Consider the following 17,744-nt stretch of genomic DNA (forward strand, 5'->3'; position numbering starts at 1 on the left):
TGGGTTTGGGGCATAAACTGATCTTTTCTAATCCAGTGGCCACTGTTGAATTTTTCAAATTTGCTGGTATATTGAGTATAACACTTTAACAGCATCATGTTTTTATTATTTAAATAACTCACCTGGAATTGTGTCACCTCCACTAGGCTTCTTGTTAGCTATGCTTCCTAAGGTCCACTTGACTCCATTCTCCAGGATATATGGCTTTAGATCAGTAACAGCACCGTTGCGGCTATCAGTGATGATATATAAGATCTTTCTTGTATAGTTCTTCTGTATATTCTTGTCACCTTTTCTTAATCTCTTCTACTTCTGTTAAATCCCTACCATCTTTGTCTTTCATCATGCTCATTTTTGCATGAAACATTTCCTTGATATCTCTGATTTTCTTGAAGAGATCTCGTCTTTCCCATTCTATTGTTTTCTTCAATTTCTTTGCATTGCTCATTTAAGAAAACCTTGCTATTCTCTGGAATTTTTCATTCGGCTGAATATATCCTTTCCTTTATCCTTCACCTTTTGCTTTCCTTCTTTCCTCAGTTATTGTAAAGCCTCATTAGACAGCCATTTTGCTTTTTTGCTCTTCTCTTTCTTTGGGATTGCTACATCCTTTACAATATTGCAAACTTCTGTCTTCAGGCACTCTATTTACCAGATCTAATCCCTTAAATCTACTCATCATCTCCACTACATATTCATATGGGTTGTTATTTGGGTCATACCTATACAGTCTGATGCTTTCCCTACTTTCTTCAATTTAAGTCTAAATTTTGCAATAAGAAACTCACGATCTGAGCCATTGCCAGCTCCAGGTCTGACTCCAGAACAGAGCTTCTCCACCTTTGGTTGCAAAGAATATAATCAATCCAATTTCTATACTGACCATCTGATGATGTCCCTATGTAGAGTCACCTTTTGGGTTGTTGAAAAAGTGTGTTGGCTATGACCAGCTAGTTATCTTGACAAAACTCTATTAGTCTTTTCTCTGTTTCATTTTGTACTCTAAGGCCAAACTTTCCTGTTATTCCAGTTATCTCTTGATTTCCTACTTTAGCATTCCAATCCCCTATGATGAATATAATGTCTTTTTTTAGTGTTATTTCCAGAAGATGTTGTAGTTTTTCATTGAACTGAGCAATTTTGGCCTCTTTGGTACTAGTGGTTGGAGCACAGAATTGTATTACTGTGAAGTTGAATGGTTTTCCTTGGATTCGAACAGAAATCACTTCATAATTGTTGAGATTATACCCCAGTACTGCTTTTCTAACCCTTTTATTGACTATGAGAGCTACTTTCTTTTACGGCATTGTTTCTTGTAATGGATTCTTGCCCACACTAGTGTACCTAATGATCACTTGAATTAAATTCACCCATTCCTGTTCATTTAAGTTCACTGACACCCAAGATGTCAATGTTTAAACTTTCCATTCACTGTTTGATCACATCCAACTTACCTTGATTCATAGCCCTTACATTCCAGATTCCTATGCAATACTGATCTTTACAGCATCAGGCTTTCCTTTCATCACTTCATCACCAGAGCTGGAGCTGTCTCCAGTCATCCTGATAAATATCTGGCCACTGGACCCAGATGGCTCTGGAGGAGAAAGTGAGGCTGGTGACCTTGCACAGCTCTCACTCACTCAAAACAAAGTCAATTACAAGTCATGTCATCATCTCCCTGATGTCATGGTCCTCTTCAAGAACAAAGGACAAACACAAGAACCAGAGCTACTTGTAGTTATTCTCCTCTTGGTAATGTTTAGCAACCTCTTTATTCCTTCCAAGGTAACATACTGGAAACCTGCCGACTTGAGTGGCTCATCTTCTGGGGTCATATCTTTTTTCATTTTCATTTTCATTTTCATACTGTCCATGGGGTTTTCTTGGCAAAAATATTAGAGTCATCTGCCATTTCCTTTTCCAGTGGGCATACATTATAGGCATAGAGAAGAGTCTATGCAAAAGCATGAATAGCAGAGATGGAGAATCAAGTTCAGGCAACAAGAATGGAAATCAACCTAACTTGTTCAGATCACAGAATTCATGAAATGGAGTAATATGAAATAAGGCTGAAAAATAACGTGGAAGCCAGTGAAGAGAATGCCTTATATGTCAGGCTAAGGAGTTTGTATTCTGTCCTAATTATGATGGGAAACTATCAAAGGTTTTTAAGTTGGAAAGCAATGTGGTCAGAAATGCATCTTAGGAAGACAGGGAAATTCTTTGAAGGATGAATTGGAGAAAGGGAAGACCTAAAGTAAGAATATTAATTAGGAGGCTATTCTAGTATTCTAGCTGAGACCTGATGCAAGCCTGAAACACAGTGACTACAGTGTGAGTGGAAAGAGTTGGACAGATAGGAATCATTTTGTGGGAGGTAAATTAACAAGACGTAAGATATGAAGGAAGAGGAAAAAGTGAAGAATTGAGCATATTCTCAAAGTTATAGACCTTAGTGATGGGCTAGATGTGGGCACCCCAACAGAAAGAGAAAGGTTAGGAGGAGGATCAGATTTAGGGAGAAAGAAAGGATCCATTCACATTCTAGAGATTTTTATTTGGTATATCAGGGTACTATCAGACTGTCCATCTCATGTTTTGTTCTTGTTAAGTGGTATCCATATCCTCTTCTTATTATAAATACAGTTAATTTCTTATATGCTAATCCTCAAATGTAATAATACATCACTGGTAACTTTTATCAACCTCTTTATTTCAACCCTGCATATTTTCACTGCCTTTTGGATGATTGACCATTATATTTCTCAAATTTTGTATTTCATGATTCACAAACCTAGAACACTCATGAGAAAATAAAGGTATTAAAGAGAAATTACTTTTTTTGACAATAATCAACTTAGAATCACAAGAACAGAACACAATTTCCCAAGTATGATCTAACACGATCTCTCCTACTCATTTCTGGGTCCAACTCAATGGAAATCTTGAGTTGCCTTTCCAAGATACACATATTGATAGACTAACTCAAAAGGCTACCTGTGCAGCTACCTGGCAGTTGTGTGGTATTATTCATAAATCTTCTATTCCTAGTGTGAAGAGGTGCTAATAATATTTACCAGATATTATAACAGGTGAAAATTAGGGGTGGTTTAGGAAAATTCAGGTTTGAGATTTGGTGGCAACAGGAAAAAAACTTAGGGAATCAAAGCAAGTAAGGACTTTTGCTCTTCACCCTCTCAAATTTTTCTTTACATTTTCTTCATAGTAGGGCAAGTCCATCTGCTAAATCATAATCTGGCTAGCTCCTTGAATCCATCCTTTTCCCCATTATCTTGGCTCAGACCTGACTTTTCTTTACCTACATCCCAATCTTCACTTGATAATTGGGTAAAATAGTACCACATGGTCTATACTGTAAAAATATTGCCTAATTATGCAATGTCACTATTTTCTTCAAAATAACAAAATGCCTTCACAATATTTATTTCACATTGTATATCTTTTATTAATAAGTATGAGACCAAACTTATTCTAAACTATTTTTCCTTGTTTATTCTATTTCAGGAAACCTATGTTACTCATCTTCCTTGGACCATGTCCTAAAATTTGTAATCTTCTTACCCTTCTTCTCCACCCCCTGAATATTACTTACATGTTGACTTCATACTCACCCTTTAGACCCAATAAAAATGCCATTTGCTCCATAAAGTCTTCCTTGATCTCCCTATTTGTGAGTACATCTCCCTCCTTAGATCTAATAGTATTTTAAAATTATCTTTGGGTCTAATGTACTATAATTTATATTTGTTTATGTCTGTTATGACCCCCTATTAACCTACAAATTCCTCATGGAGATGACCATGTGTTACTTATTTTGAAATCCCCCCAAAAGTAGCATAGTAAATATTTAATGGACGTTTGTTACATGAATTAATATAACAAGATAAATGAGTTTCAGGTATTCTGAAGGGCTACAACAAGAATAACAATGATGCTTAACTTCAACTAACATATTCTCACATTTCTCTAATGTACCCCACTGAGTTATTTATCAAGGCTACAAACTTTTCCATTATTTAAAGGACTACAATGACTTTGTATCTGGTTACCTCGAATGCAGTAACTGGAGACATAATGTTCATTAATTATAAGAACAAATGGTTTATGAAGTTACTGTACTCATTACTTGAGAATTTGACATTAACAGCAGGAGACAGTACAAGAAAAATTTTACTACTTACATAACCATTTTGTCCAACTGGTACCAAATATTTGTTTAAATATTTGTTTGTTTTATGACATGTAAGATAATTAAGAGACAGTATGGGATAATAGAAGGATTATTAGCTGTGGAGTCAGGGAGAGCTGAGGCCATGTGTTGGCTCTGGTACTTACATCCTCACCATGTGACCCTGGGCAAATCCTTCATCCATTCTGAGCTTCAATTTCGTCATTGATTAAAAGGTGGGGGTAATGCTTTCAGTAGTGCCCTCACAGGATTTTGTGAGGAAAGCAATTTTAAAGAACTACAGAAAAATAAAATATTTTATTATGATTACTTTCAATTGAAAAGGATTCTTCCTTTTAAAAATATTTTATTTCTGATTCCCTATTGGTATTGTGCTCTCTGATCTACTTGATTATTTATTTAGAGATCTTTAATAACATCTCTCTCTGTGTCGAGGAGGGTGTTTGAAACTAAATTATTAGAAACTAAAACATTAGAAAAAAACAGGAAAATAAAGACCAAAACATAGTGATAATTTCATCTTGGAAAACAGAGGGTATCTCAAAAGTCTTAGTGCAATTTTATTCTGATAAAGCTTAAAACTGCACCAAGACTTTTGGAACACACTCTAAAAGATAGTAGAAAATGCAATTCAATTTACACAAGTGTAATTTGCATCCAACTTTTTTTTTTTTTAAAGAATCAGTATAACTGAAACATAACTATTTACTTTGGGCTCACTAGCTGCCTGACCCTAAGCAAGTCACTTGGTCTGAATCTCAATCTATAAAACAAGGATAAAATACTTATATAGCCTACATGATAGGACAGTTTGTTAGGACAAACTTAGGTTCTTTGTAAAATAGGGATGTATAAAAAAAAATACTTGTTCTATCTACATTGCTGGAATGTGTTTCATAAACCATAAAGTATTACACAGGTGAGAATTATAATTTTCCTTAGCAGATATAATATGAATTTCTGAGATTACTGTAGTAAAGATCAAATGAGATAATAAATGTGTAGAATCTACCCTTTCAGTCTAGTGACTGGAAACCAGAGGGGTAAATACAATACCTAGAAGGTTCTTTGCAAGCTCTAAAAAGATACAGAAATGCCAATTATTATTATCATTACCAATAGATTTGGGCTTACCCTTAGATCTGTTTGGTATATGTCAAATAGAATGACTATAATTATCATAAGAAGTCATCTGAATTGTTACTTTCTCATCCCTTTGTCCCCACAAGAAGCCAGTCCTTGCAGTCATTTCCTGATTAAGCTTGCCAAAACGTTATTGAATTATAATAAAGAAGGACATGTGTATCTATGAAGGCTTTGTAGAGATTGCGGCAGCGAGGTTTATTTTTTAAAGTGTGAGGTATTATTAGCATCTCTTAAATAGAAAAGATTTCTCAAAAACCCTTCTGTACACTCTCTAGCATACTTCCATGGAAAGTCTAGCTTGATAGTAAATAGAGGACTTCAAGCACTCTCATCACTTTGCATCAAGAAGCCCTGTCATTTCACCAGCAGAGGAGGATTTAATCAGTTTTGAATTCCTCTTTGTGGCTAGCCACTTACTGTTTTGCTACTAGGGGCAGCCTTTGTGTCTTTAAATGTTCAGCTTTACAAAACTGCCTTCTGTTGAATTTGACTTGTTTTTCTATTTCTAGATACTGAGAAATGAAATTGAACATCTTAATTGCAGGAATCCTTAAGTACTCTTACAGGTATTGTACTGGTAAGTAGTTTAGAAGTTCAATTACCTATAGTAATAAAAGAAATGAATGTCTCTAAGGGGTCACAGTAAATGATATTATCTTTGTGACATTTCAAATGTGAGTTATTTACATTTAAATTCATTTCAATTTAACAAGCAATTATGAAGTGTTTACTATGTTTCAGGTACCATGTGATTCTCAGTGGACGCTTAGATAAAAGAGAAAAAAGGCCCAAGCCTCAAGATGCTTATATTCTACACAGGGTAAATGATATCTACACAGATAAGGAAAAACAGAACAGAGAAATGAAATAGAAAATAATTTTTAGGGTGGAAGAAGTAGTGACACCTGGAAAGTTCAGGAAAGGCCTCCTACAGGTATCAGGATTTCAGTTGAGCCTTATAAAGAACAAGGTATTCCAAGAAGTCAAGTAGTGGAGAGAGTACTCTAGGCATGAGTGACACCTGCCTGTGTAAAGGTATGAAGGCTAAGGAAGGAATGTTGGGCATGAATATTAGCAAGCAGAACAGTTTAGCTAGTGTGTAGCAGATATCACAGGAGCAATACTACGAAATATATCTCATGGTTCATTAGGACATAGGATCATAGACACAGAACTGAAAAGGAATTTAGAGGTTATCAAGTCTAACCCTTTCATTTACAGACAAGGAGAATAAGGCCCAGAAAGCTCAAATGAACTTGTCCAATGTCAGTTAGGTAGCAAGAGGGCTAAGATTGGAACACAAATCTTCTGACTCCAAATCCTCGCCCTTCTAGTTCAGAGTAGCAGAAAAAAAAAATGTAAAAACATTAGATATCAAATGGGGAGATGGATATTTGAGCTTAAATAACAAAAACAGATATAACAAATTGTCAAAGAATCTCAGAGAGGGAAAAGATATCAGTGGGTAACTGATAGCTCATCAACAACCTGAGCAAGAAACTCCTTTATAGCATTCCCAACCAGTAAGCTATCAAACTCCTTTGAAAGCTCTTCAGAGAAGAAAAATCCACTATGAACTAAAATAGCCCATATGACTTCTAAACAATTCCAGTGGTGAGGGAGTTTTCTTCTTATTTCTATCTGAAACTTGCCTCTCTGGGATCCCCTCAGTGTTTCTAAATTTGTCCTTTGGACCAAGAAGAACAAAACTAACTCTTCTTCCAAATACTAATCCTTTGAAAACTGGAAGACAACAATCCTTTAACCTCCCCCATCAAATTATCAACTTCTCTAAGCTAAATATGATGAAGTCTGATGAATTTGTGGGCATTTTCCTAAAAGAAAAAAAAAATACTATATACAAGAACACTTGGTTATAGATGCAGTTGAAAAGTTCAAACTTCCCAATGTCAACAGAAAATAGGGATTCAGGGATATAGTGTCTACTTCAAGCTTCTTATCAGTACTAATTTCAACAACTCTTTTTTTTTCTTAGAATTCCAAACTGAAGAAAACTAGACATTAATTAAGAAAAGCTTTATCTCTTTCTGCTCTAATGAAAGCCAAGTTACAGTTGTATTTTCCTGAAGATTTTTCTCTACTTAATGAAGACATTATCCGTGAGTTTTCAAAGTCACTTTACAAAAGAGCATTCAAGAGACATTAAAGTCAGTTTCAACTAAAAAGTCTTTTTGAAGTCAATAAACAATAAAGGAACAATGAAAAGAGAGCCTTTGATCTCTTCTTAGTCTAAAGTCTTTAATTTCTGTTTTAATCTATTCGATGGGTAAGTCTTGTATTCAAATATTCTTCACCTGCAGCATACAGTAAAAGCCTTGTATTAGTTTGGAATGCTTTCTTTTAAAGCCGTATTAATGTACAGACCTCATTAACATGGATGGGTGTCAGTTAGAAGTTCTTCTACTGAATACAAAAAAAAAAGTTGTAAAATGATCTTCCATTCTAGCTGTGGAAATTATTTTAAAAGAAAGGGGAGAAAGAAAATGCAATCTTGGCTTTGAAATTCATGACAAGATCAAAGACCATAATGCACATAGATTTTTTCAAGGTATACATTATTAATAACCCAGGCAAACACATAACTGATCAATAGCATGGCCCAGAAATGATCAGCTGAGAATGTTGTCTCTATAGTTTTGACCACACTATAGATTCCTATCATCCTTGGCACTCTTTTCAGATTCATTTTAAACATGGTGGCCAATCATTTATAGCCCACACTATGATAGGAGTATTTTGTTAACACTGATGGAAAAAAAATAGATTGCATGGCATGACCTAAATTCATTTTGGTGCACTAGCCTCATTTAAATCTAAAATAGATGGGGTTTGTTTGACCTACAAAAATGCTAAAATATAAGTTGATACAGCCCCAGTAGTACAAGGCATTCAGGACTGTTGTCAATCAAGTGTTTAGAAAACCTCCTCTAATCAATTATCACAAAGGAATTTCAGCAAAGGTGATATAAGTAAATCTTCAAAACTTATCACAACTATTCTGAAGGCATGCTTCAGGTATTTCATTTCGAAAAGAAAATTGAAGAAAGAAGGCAAACATCTCACACATTTGCTTTTGAGGCTCAAAGACAACAAATTTCTATCAACTTCATCCATACAATGCTGAATAAAAGAGTTTCTATGAAGAACAACACAGGCAACCCCATAGGTATCATTATGATTAGCGACAAATAGCAAAGAAGAAAATTACCAAACACTGAATGGAGAGAAGACTATTTAGAACCTTCCCTGAGCATCATGAACGTCTTTTTATTTTTTTAACTTGGGGGGGAGGGGGCGGCAAAGTAGGCTAATAGAGATAATATGTGGCTTTAAAACATATTAGATGGGTCATTTTCGTTCTTTTAATGAATGAACGAAAGAAAAGAATGATTTATTAAGCATTTACTATGTGCTAATAAATGTGCTAGGCACTGAATATTCAAATAAAAAAAACAAAGGCAGTCTCTGCTCTCAGGGAACTTATATTTCAATGGCAAAAACAGCAAACAGTGGAGTGATGGCCAAGAAGGAGCACTTTGGTCAGGAACATTGTAGAGATGATGAGTTGGGCCATAATAGAGTATATTGATAGTGTCTTCATCAGTAAAATGAGGAATGGAGGTGGACTAGATAATTTTAAAGTTCTGTTCCTGATATGATATTCTGGCATCAAAAACATATCATACGGCAAAAGAACCAGGATGTGATTTTTCTACTACCAGAAACTGCTATCAATTCAATACAATTAAATTCATCAAATACTTTTTAAAGTACCACTTTGCATAGTTCAAGGGAAAAGCATGAGGGGAAAAAAGAGAGAGGGAAAATCCTTGAAGAATTTATAATCTTACCTACAGAAGGGTGGAGGAAGGGTGGGAAATGCAGAAAGGACCGATATATACACAAATACTTATAATGCACATTAGCACGTGATTATGTTCACGTGAGGTCAAATAGATGGGTTTGGATATTTGAGGGAAGGACTCCTTTTAGCTGATAGTTCGTGGAATGCTTCATGGAGACAATAATACCTGAACTGGGCCCTGAAAACAAAGAAGGATTCCAACAATGTGGAGATGTGGAGGAAGATTCCAACAATGTGGAGAAGTGGAAGAAATTCAAAGTATAGAAATAGTTATGTGTAAATGACTGGAAACAGATGAGGACAGGATTAGAGTGAATCTGGCTAATATGTGAAGTTCTGGAAAGAAAGTAGTGTTACTTAAAGTTTACTTCTCATATTAGCCCCAGTGTCCCTGATGACCCTTCGAATTCATATCATTTAATGAATATCATTTAAAATAGCAGCTGCATATGAAACACGATAAAAAAAGTTGAATAGATCTTAAAGTCTTCCAATTCTGATTTAGAAATGCTTTGATAATTTATAGATTTACCTACTATACCACAATGTTAATTGTCCACCTCCATTCCTCATTTTACTGATGAAGACACTATCAATATACTCTATTATGGCCCAACTCATCATCTCTACAATGTTCCTGACCAAAGTGCTCCTTCTTGGCCATCACTCCACTGTTTGCTGTTTTTGCCATTGAAATATAAGTTCCCTGAGAGCAGGGACTGCCTTTGTTTTTTTTATTTGACTATTCAGTGCCCAGCACATTTATTAGCACATAGTAACAATATTTTCATGTCTTAAGAGACTGGATGCTTGTAAGGGGAGCTTGCAGATATCCTTGAGGAAGTGCCAAATACTAAAGTTTCCAAAGAATTGAGAAATTCTCAATGTATATCCAGTCACCACATTAGGAAACTGCAAAAGCAATTAAGGTAGTCCTTTCTCAAATCAAGCTTAGCAGGAAGTATAGAGGGCAACTTTCAAGCATAAGAGAAAAAACTGAGCCCATGTTACATCTTTCAACAATATAGACGATGATGACAGTTAAATGAAACAAAACATAATGCTAGAGATGAAAGGGACCTGAGAACACAAAATTTCAGGGACAGTAAAGTACTTAGAATAAAATAAGTGAAAGCTGAAATGTGACACAGAATGTCAGTTAGCAAAGATATTAAAAATTATTTAGTTCTCTTGTTTCCATAAACATCCTATTGCACAATTCTTCATCATGGCTGAAAGCTGCCCTTAATTTTTAGTGGCTGTCCATAACACTTTTTGCCCTTAAGCCAAGAAGAAAGAAATAGAAACAAATGATTAAAGTTGTGCTGAGAGGGATTTAAGTTTAAAATGAGGAGTACCTTAATAATAAGAGGTATCCAAAAGTGGATTGGCCTATACCTAGGATCATAGATTTAAAATTTAAAGAGACTAACTGCTCATGAATAGGTCGAGCCAATATAATAGGAATGACAATATCATCTAAGTTAATTTGCCTTTTCTGTTCTATACCATTTAAAGTCCCAAAAGAACATTTTATAAAGATGAAAAAATAATGTAACTCATATAAAGTAACAAAATTAAAATGGGGAAAATGTAAGAAGGTAACAGACTTTAAACTGTACTACAAAGACTTTGGCACAGGTAAAAAATAGGAACCATCAGTAGAACAGATTAGGAACACAACATATAGAAGTAAACAAACACAGGAGAATAGTGTTTGATAAAAACCAATGACCCCATTGCTGAATCAAGAGCTCACTACATGACAAAAGCTGCTAGGAAAACTGCAGCAGCCTGGCAAAAATGATGTTTAGATGAACAGCTCCCATAAGCAAGAAAATGTCCAAAAGGGTACATGACCTACCTATAAAAGATCACCTCATAAGCAAATTAGAGGAAGAAGAAGTTACCTGTAGATATACTAATAGGAGAAGAGTTCAAGACTAAAGAAATGATAGAGAGAATAATACAAGGTAAAAAGGATAATTTTGATTCTCTCTCCATGTATATGTGTATGTATGTATATATGTACCCACACACATTTTAGCACAACAAATAAGCAAAAAATTAGAAAGGAAATTAGAAAAATCTTTACATTAAGTTTCTATGACAACATTATCATTGCCAAGATATGTTAGGAATTAATTCAAATGATAAGATTGAGGGTCATTCCCCAATTGATAAAAGGTCTAAGGTTATGAACAAGCATTTTTCTTTTTAAAAAATTATTTTAATTTTTATCAATTTCATGTAAAACAATTTTAACATTCTTTTTTTTAATTTTGAGTTCCAAATTCCCTCCCTTCCCTACCCCCTCCTTGAGAAGACAAGCAATTTGATATAGCTTACACATGTGCATTCATACAAAAAAATTTCCATAGTAACCCTTTTGCTCCAAACAAACAAAAAACTATAGACCAAATAGAAAAGAAAACCAAGAAAAATAAAGTAAAAAAAAAAAAGCATGCTTTGATCTGCACTCAGACTCCATTAGTTCTTTCTCTGGAGGTGGACAGCATTTTTTATCATAAGTCATTTGGAACTATCTTAGATCATTGTATTGCTGAGAATATCTAAGTCATTCACAGTTGATCATCATACAATATTGCCATTACTGAGTACAATGTTCTACTGGTTCTGCTCACTTTACTTTGCATCAGTTCATATAAATCTTCCCATAATTTTCTCAAACCATCCTGTTCTTTATTTCATATAACACAATAGTATTCCTTCACAGTATTATACCACAACCTGTTCAACCATTCCCCAACAGATGAGCATTCCCTCAATTTCCAATTCTTTGCAATCACAAAAAAAGAGGTGTTATAAATATTTTTGCAAAAATAGGTCATTTTACCTTTTCTTTGATATCTTTGGGATACAGACCTAGTAGTGTTATTGCTGGATCAGAAGGTATGTACAGTTTTATAGTCCTTTAGGCATAGTTTCAACTTGTACTCCAGAATGGTTGGATCACTTTACAACTTTACCAACAGCGTATTAGAGTGGCAATTTTCCCACATCCCCTCCAACATTTGTCATTTTCCCTTTTTGTCATATTAGTCAATCTGATAGGTGTGGGGTAGTATTTCAGAGTTGTTTTAATGTATATTTCTCTAATCAATAGTGATTGAGAACATTATTTATGATTATAGATAGTGTTGATTTCTTCTGAAAACAGCTGAACAGGTATTTTTCAAAGAAATCTAAGCCATTTAAAATCATGAAAAAATGTTCAAAATCACTAATAATTACAGAAATACAAATTAATGCAACTTTGAGGTTCTACCTCACAATCAATCAATCATATTGATATAGCAATCTGATATCTCTGACATATCAAATTGGCAAAGATAACAAAAGAGGAAAATGACAAATGTTAGAAGTACTATGGGGAAACAGGTATGCTAGTACACTGTCGGTGGAGCTGTGAATTGGTCTAACCCCCGCTAGAAAGCAATTTGGAACTATGTTCATAAAGTTCACATTTAGGGGCATTCAAAATTCTTCACAACCTGTCCCTTTTCCATCTTTCTAATCTCTCACATCATATGCCCTTAATCCATGTAATATAACAACAAAGGAGCTGGGTTTTTTTTCCCCCAAAAGTAGGTCCCTCATGTATATGCCTCCTTTTCAGGTGATCCTGGCATGTGCCAAAGCCCCATTATACCTGTATATATCCTCAACACTCAGCACAGTACCATGACACACAGTTAATAAAATTAATGTTTGTTGACTGATTGACTTACTGACTCCCACACTCTCATCTTTCTGAACCAATTACTGCATCCAAAGATCCCAAAATGTAGATCTACAAGCCAAGGTAGCATATAGCACCTTGCTCCTTGACTGACCATCCTAGAACCTTCCCCAAATGAGGGAACACCTCTAACAAGTATCAGAGACTGGATTCCCATATAATAAAAGAAAGCTGGGAAGCCTTTGGATCTGACTCACCAACACAATCAGGATCTGCCACAATATCACCTCAGTGTGGAAGCTGATTTCCAGACCTCAGCATCTCACTTCTGTCAGTCACTATAACAAATAGCCTTTAATAAATCTCCTTTCGTCATGTAAATCAGGCCCATAGCTTTCCTTTTTTACAGGGTTACTGTTAAGTCAGTCTTTTCAAGAGGCTTTTGTCACTATGTTATATAATTATAATATGTAGGAACTGATCAAGGACCTCATATTTAAATTCCTTAAACTCAGAGAACCCTCATTCCAAATGATGCAGTGAGTAGCTCTCACTTAGATATTACAGAACCAATAAAATAGTGAAGAAACAGAGCCCCTCTCATTTTACATACAAGGAAAACATGACTTCAGTTGATGTGTTTTGCCCAAAGTAAACTGAGTTAGTGACATACTCAAGGTTTCCCAGCCCACAGTCCAGGGGCCTTATCAACAGTCCAAGCATACAGCTATATAATGGAGGAAAGTTCACTGTGCAATCCCAACTAATTTAGTAGGAAATAGATTATACATTTTCTGTTGCTTCTATTTTTAGCGAACTGCAATGAGAAACATTGGTTAAAAAATATAACAGGCCTTCTCTTTGGTCATAAAGTTAGCATTTCTCTTATCCCTCCATATTTGCTATAAAAAATCATAATGATGTTATTGTTACAATTAGTAGTAATAATAATAGTACCCACTTAATCAGTGCTTAAAGGCTTATAAAGTGCTTTCCATGAAATAGGTATAAGAGCAAAGCCCCCCAACCACTCACACTCTCTCTCTCTTTATTTTTTAACAAATTTAAAAAATAATTGTGGCTCTGTAAGTAGAATAACTTGTCTAAGGTCACACAACTAAATAATTGTTATAACCAAATCTGAACCTAGACTTCTTGAGTCCACCTGTGGAGGAATTTACACACACATACATACACACACACACACACACACACACACACACACACACCATAATATGCAATACCAGGACTGCCTCACTGTACAACATACTCAGCTCACAGAAATTTAGCCAAGTGATTCAAGAACACTGGGAGATATGTTTATATTTTACAAACAAAAATTTAAACATATAGATTTAAATCTCTGTATTAGAAAAAGCAGAACTCACTGAAAACAATAAGACGGAGCACTTTGACAGGTTTTCACTATTTTTGTATTGATTTCAATGTGCTCTGACCCACATCATCCAATCTACAATAAGTCATTTACTGAGATTTCTAATGCAATGATATATGAACTAAAGAGGTTGGTATCTTAGTTCCACTGAGGTCTTTCTGTTTGAAATTGTGGGTCTGCAGGCATTAAAAACATAATATGATCATGTGAGGTGGAAAAGTCCATATTAGAAAATGAAGAATTCAGAGCTGCTATTTTAAATCATCTGTCTAATCATCTGAGAACAAGACTTCTTTATAAACACTGTGAGCATGTATGGGATCACAAGCCTCAAATAAAAGAAAATCACTTCTGAAGTCTGGGAGATGGGATTCTGGCATCAGCTGACCAGAAGGAACAGATTTCTGTAATAGCATACTTCTCAGGGCAAAAAAAAAGTATCACCACCAGTGTGCGCACCACCAGCAGCTGGAGAGCTGAAGAAAGCCATGCCCTGGCTGGCTAAGACATCTGGACCTTGTGAGTTGCTCAGACGACGCAAGTCTGCAGTGAATGCAAAATATCTCTTCATCGGTCCCACAAAAGGTCATTAGTATCTGGGGGGAGGGGAAGTAAAATGAGAGTAATGGACTATTTGAGATATTTTATGCTTTGTGCATTTGTTCATGAATTCCTTTGAGACCTATGCATCTTTAAGACTTTCTGCGTGGAGAAATAAAGGCTTTTCTGTATCTAACACCTAAATAATGCATTGAGTGTCTGCTACCTACATTTCAGACAGACCCTAGATATGAACCATATTTAAGCTTCATTTTAGCGATTTCCCTAGAATTTCACTCCAGGGTTGATGCAGAGCCAGAGAGAAAACCTAACCTCTTTGTTTTGGTTCAGTCCCCTCCTGCCTCAGTATTGATGTCATTGGTGTAAGACTAGAAATCTTTGTTGGGGATCCCCTGTACTGCAGTATGCACAAGGAACCCACTTGCCAACATCACCATTCTTTCCAGAAGCTTTCTCTGATCCCCTTCTTGCAGGGATCACTCCTTCATTTCATTCATACTTCATATTCCCCTTAATGTACTTCTTATATTCTACTTTACATTATGCTTATCAGTGCATGCTATTCAGTATCTTCTCCTTCTGTACAACTTCCCCTGGTGTTCTCATCAGCTCCCAGGGACTCAATTATCACCCCGATGCAGATGATTCGCAAAATCACTTATCTAGCCCTGACCTTTAAAACATCTCCAACTATCAATTTGACATCTCAAACTATATGTCCTAAAGACACCTTAAACTCAACATGTCCCAAACAGAACTCTTTATCTTTTCCCCAAGCCTTCACCCCTTAATTATTTCCCTATATTATCAGGGGTACCACCATCCTCCCTGTCTACCTAGGAAACATCGTCAATTCCTCACTATATATCATTCCCCAGATCTAATCTGTTGTCAAGGCCTATCAATTTCACCAATGCACATCTCTCAAAAATGCCCCCTTCTCTTCTTGAATTCTGCAAATACCCTGATGCAGGTACTCATCTCCTCATGCCTAGAATAGGACAACAGCCTGATGGCTGATCTGCCTGCCATAAGTCTTTTCTTACTCCAGGCCACTCTCCACTTACCTTATAAAGTGACTGTCATCCCCCTTAATAAATTCCAATAATTTCTAATCATCTTCAGGACCAAATACGAAATCCTCTGTTTGGCATTCAATGCTTTTCATAATGTACCCCCCACCCCCTCCAGTCTTATACCTTACAGCTCTCCCTTCTCATCTCTGACTCCTGGCTTCCCTAGCTTCCTTCAAGGCCCAGCTAAAATTCTACCTTCAACAGGAAGCTTTTCCAGACTCCTCTCCATCCCTACCCCCCACCCCCACCCCCACACTTAATTCTAGCGCCTTCCCCTGCCAATTACATGTTACGTAGTGTGTGTGTGTGTGTGTGTGTGTGTGTATGTGGGTGTGTGTTGAGAGACAGAGTTTGTTTGTACATAGTTGCATGTTATGTCTCCTGTCAGACTGTGATCTTCTTGAGGACAAGGGCCATCTTTTGCCTCTTTTTGTATTACCAGGGCTTAGAATAGTGCCTAGCACATAGCAGGCACTTAATAAATACTTAATGACTGATTGATCGGTTGGTCACCAGGTGACAAAATGTGTTGGTCCCATGAGCACTCAAAACCATCTAATAAGCCCTAAAGGGATCCCATATGTTTTAGAGCAAAGATTATCCACAACTATAAAGTTGTAGATCTTTGAAATATTAGAGGAAAATTTTCACATTATCCTGCCCTCCCTCTTGTCCCCCAACTCTGCCAACTCTAAGTTAATGAGAGGTACTTTGTCTTCTTTTTTCTTTGTATCTCCTCTAGTTCAATATAGTACATATGTCAGCTACTTTTCAGATTATAGGTTGGGGATCATATAATTCAACTCCCTCATTTCAGATATGAGAACACTGAAACCTAAGAACATGAAGTACTTGTCAAAGGCCAAAGGATCATACCTCCAGAGTAAAAAAGGACCTCAAAGGCTATAAATCTAATCTCCTTACTTCAAAAATTAAGAATCTGAGGCTCAGAGATGGTAAGCTACTTGTCCAAGGTCACAAAGGGAATGAATGTTAGAGGGGAAATTTGAACCCAAGTCTTCAGACTTGAAAATCAGTGGAAACCTCTTTCCACTGTGTAGCACAAGGTCTTACATGTGGAGTAATGGAAGAGTCAAGATTTTACCAGGTCTTCTGGTTCCAAACCTAGTATGTTATCCCTTTCACTACATTGCCAGCATCAATAAATAAATTTCCATTGAATGAAGGCTGATTATAGAAGTGCAAAGACTTTAAGTTACTGGATCTAAGAACCCTGAGGTATTCCTTGGACTCTTCATTTCTTCTCTGATTGAAAAGATTTATTTAATATCCTTCCAATCCTCTCCAGTATCAGAACACTGCGGATGGCCAAGGGACTATATTTCCTTATAATGCAGCCACTCCAAGAATACAAACACTTCTCTTAACTTTTTTCTTATGAAATTAAAGATAAATCCTGCTCTGGTCTCTGAAAAATGCGACACTTAGACACAGCTGTGCTGTACTTCAGACTAATTCTCAAACATGTTCTTTTTACCTTGTGATCATGTATCATAAGCCCTTACATGATTTTATTCCATGGTTTTTTTTTACTGCTTCTATCAATAACATCGTTGTCACCTCAGCAAAAGCATATCAAAACAAGTCCAGTTGCCTTCACAGTGGATATGGCCCAATAACACTACCCCTCTCCCTTGTGCTGATTCAGATCCCAACATCTTCTTCTCTTTTCATCTTGTATGGATCTTTTTCAGGTGTCCTGTACTAAGTCTTCCTTTAGTCCTTCCCACATAGAAATATAT

At 35.9% G+C, this 17,744-nt stretch overlaps 1 protein-coding gene and 1 pseudogene across 1 annotated transcript in view; both read right to left on the bottom strand.

Moving 5' to 3' along the window:
• The window catches only part of WWOX (WW domain containing oxidoreductase), a 1,192,599-nt gene that overhangs the window by 717,954 nt on the left and 456,901 nt on the right, over window positions 1-17,744 (bottom strand). The gene's annotated exons all lie outside the window — the stretch shown is intronic.
• Window positions 1-17,744, bottom strand: part of LOC114045321 — a 74,747-nt pseudogene that overhangs the window by 47,481 nt on the left and 9,522 nt on the right.

The sequence above is a fragment of the Vombatus ursinus genome, unplaced genomic scaffold (assembly GCF_900497805.2).
Source record: "Vombatus ursinus unplaced genomic scaffold, bare-nosed wombat genome assembly UNPS02014778.1, whole genome shotgun sequence".
In the NCBI taxonomy this organism is placed as follows: domain Eukaryota; kingdom Metazoa; phylum Chordata; class Mammalia; order Diprotodontia; family Vombatidae; genus Vombatus; species Vombatus ursinus.